Here is a 3,230-nt window from a genome sequence, read left to right as displayed (position 1 = left end):
TAGAGCACAGATACACCTTTCGGCACTCTTTAAGACGACCCCCACAGATTCGAACAAATTACGGAAAGCAAACTAAAGATTATCAGGTGACCAAATTATTAAATTCAATTGGGACCTTCGTGGATTTTAATAACTCCTTTTCTAAATTTAAAAAAGAGCTGAGGACACTCTTGGTGGGCAGTGACACTGTTTTATAGCCCTTTTTATACATGTACAATTTGATGGTTCTTATTTTTTGAACTTGTGAAAAAGTTTCTTTCACAATCTATATTACTAGTTGCGATCCTCATAATGATGTATTATAAAGCTATGACATTATTTGAATTGCTGATTGTTCTACAGCTGCATGAGTGTATACTATACTGTGTACCGTATGTACGAACTGCAAAGGGGACAGAGACCTTCGTCAGGCATTTTCTGCCTTTAGTCTCTGTTCCCCTTTCGGTTGATCCGAAAGAAATAAAGAATTCAATATGCATTACGAAGTAAAAAATAAATTACTGGGATTGCTTTGTTGTTGTTGTTTTTCGCTAAAATAATTTATTTATCGCTGAGCGCTCAAACTCCGCCAAGATGTAGCTCTAGATGTGTGCACTAGATGTCAAATTTTGAGAACTATCCGTTATCTTATTGAGCTAATTTCTTAACATTTTTAACGGGAAGATTTGCGACCGACTACTACTCGAATACATGGAGTTGAATGACGCTAGTTACCAAGAACGGGCCCTTATTCGTCCCTTGGTATTTAAAAAGAAAAGTGTCACTTATCACTTACAAATTTTTAAGTTATTTCTAATACTTTCGAATGTGATTCGAAAAATGTTAGCACTATATTTGGATGGAGGCTGAATGTTCGGCAACGAGTCGTTTAGCCTTGCCCTATAAAACAACCAAACAAAACACAATTAGCACGTAATAATATTCATAATTTTAGTTGAGGGTTGGATGGGGGAGGAGGGGGGAGGGGGACCACGCTGTATATTAACAACATCACTTCCATAGTCCGGTAGTGAATATCAAGCTAAACATTTTACTTTGACATTATCGGAAGCGTACTTCGCCCAAGTTTTACGGAGGTGTTTTAGTTTCAATCCCAAATTCAAATTAGTTTATATTTTAGAGGGAGAGTTTTGCGAAAATATAACGTGACTGAGCCTCTTATATATATATATATATATATATATATATATATATATATATATATATTTTTTTTTTTTTTTTTAATTTCTGATAGAAGCCTGCCCGTTGGCACTTGCAATTATTAATACGTCATGACTCGCTACAGTCGCAGTCGATACGGGGAGGCCTCTCGAGGCAGCGCCACCTGACTGACGACAGGGCCGAAGCGAAGGAGTTTTCGTGCTACCTGTCAGATGCCAGCGCGGACCCGGGGTTTAACACAAACGCTGAGTGAGGGTTCAGCTGGAACTCTTGCTCTCAGTAACCGGGCAGGAGTCCCAGCCGAAAGCTAACATGACCCTGGGATTTAGTCAATGACGCAGCCTGACCCGCGGTAAATTTTTTTCAAATTCTGATTAGTGTAAAAGCTTTTTTTTTTTACTTGCAGACGCGCGTGTGTGTGGAGAAACAGTGGGTGTAATTTAAAGGGGCTTTGCAACGACGTTGGGTAGGAATATTTCTTACTTTACACCAGCTTCCTGGCGATAGTGGGACCCAAGAATACTCGAATGCAACTCCACTGACCAAGAAGCGTCTTCGTCGCGGTGGAATTCAAAGGATGAGAGCGGAGTTCTTTTTTCAGTCTCTCCTTCCAAAGTTGCCTTTTGCCGCTCCTTCGCGAAATCTGATGACGGAGCTGTGGGGACAATGGCAACAGTACGATCTCCGGGAATGCGTCATCGAGCTTTGCGGTGACGATATTCAAATGCTGCTCACACAGTGGACGCGAAGACTGCGTACGCCGCATTCGATCTGGGCTCGTGATAATCGATAGCTCGAGAAGCATTCGGGTAGTGTCCTGTGTCCAATCGCTGCAAAGACGACAATAGCCGAGCCATAATAATGTCTGGAACTCAGCGCGTGTCCTGTGCTTTGCCAACCCCAGCGCGGCTATGATCAACATTTGCGGCATATAATCGGCTCCAGATCACGTGGCCGCTTGTTCTGGCTGCGAGTTGAGGGGGTGAACGGTGCTCGTTTTTCCTTAATTTTTTTCTGGAACGTCTATTGCGTGGAGTGAAAAACGAACCCGTGTTTCATAGATCATTAAAGGGATTGTCCGGTCGAAACCGGAAGTACTTAAGTTTTTGCGCTCGTTGCGTCAAGGGAGCCTCCATGTAGACAAACGTTATTTTTATTTTGATATATGATCTCCCGTTATTAATTAAACCTTTCATGAGCGTATGTACGAAACTGCACCCCGAATTTCGCCAGTGTCAATGGCTGACATCTGTAGGTGCTGCGTGACGTCACAGAACGCAAAGGTTTGTCGGATGGTCGGGATAACAAGCGTTGATCGATGGATGTCTTTTATTTTGTTTCGAATTATATAATCTTCTAGGGTGTACCCTACTGAAATACGGTTCTTTGAATGCAGTTCCTAAGCATGTGCAAAAAAAGTCACGCCTTTTAGCGGGATATTACTGGCAAACAGCCATAAGCTTCGAGCAAACGTATGCCGTTTCGCGCAAAAAGAACTGTGCAGCTGCGACGGCCACCGATCAAAGGATGCAGATTTCGCCTCTGAAGCTGCACCTAGGTACACGAAGCGGCATCTGGGTACACATGTCAACGGACCCGCTGGATCTGTGATGAGGCTGCGGGACGTTTCCTCAGAGGCGATGTCCGCGGGTCGAAGGCAAACGGCGAATCGTTCAAATGCATGTCGTCAATTGACTTGGGCGAGCTTGGCGAATTAATCGTATAGTCACGCTCCATTTTCACACACGGGTCAAAGAGAATCGGGCTGCAAGCGTGCTAAATACAACTTCTGGCATTGTTTGCAGACGGCCTAGCTGTTGGTTTCTGTCATAAACTCTGGCGCCGGCCGACTCTCCCACGAGCTTTTTCTTTGCGATTTTGTGCTGCTCGCCGTGCCCCTTCGCCAATTTGCCTTTTCAGTGAGCAAATTGCGTTGCGGCGACCACAAACGGGAAGACGAAACCCGGTTTTGTTTGTTTCTCCTTTTCTTTCCCCCGGGGGTGCCTTCGGCGCCGACAAAGGCGCGAAATACGTCGCCGTGGAGGGGGACGGTTTTCGCGGGGAGCCGA

This window comes from Ixodes scapularis, unplaced genomic scaffold (assembly GCF_016920785.2).
Source record: "Ixodes scapularis isolate PalLabHiFi unplaced genomic scaffold, ASM1692078v2 PGA_scaffold10__122_contigs__length_95168666, whole genome shotgun sequence".
NCBI lineage: Eukaryota > Metazoa > Arthropoda > Arachnida > Ixodida > Ixodidae > Ixodes > Ixodes scapularis.
This window is presented reverse-complemented; position numbering follows the sequence as displayed.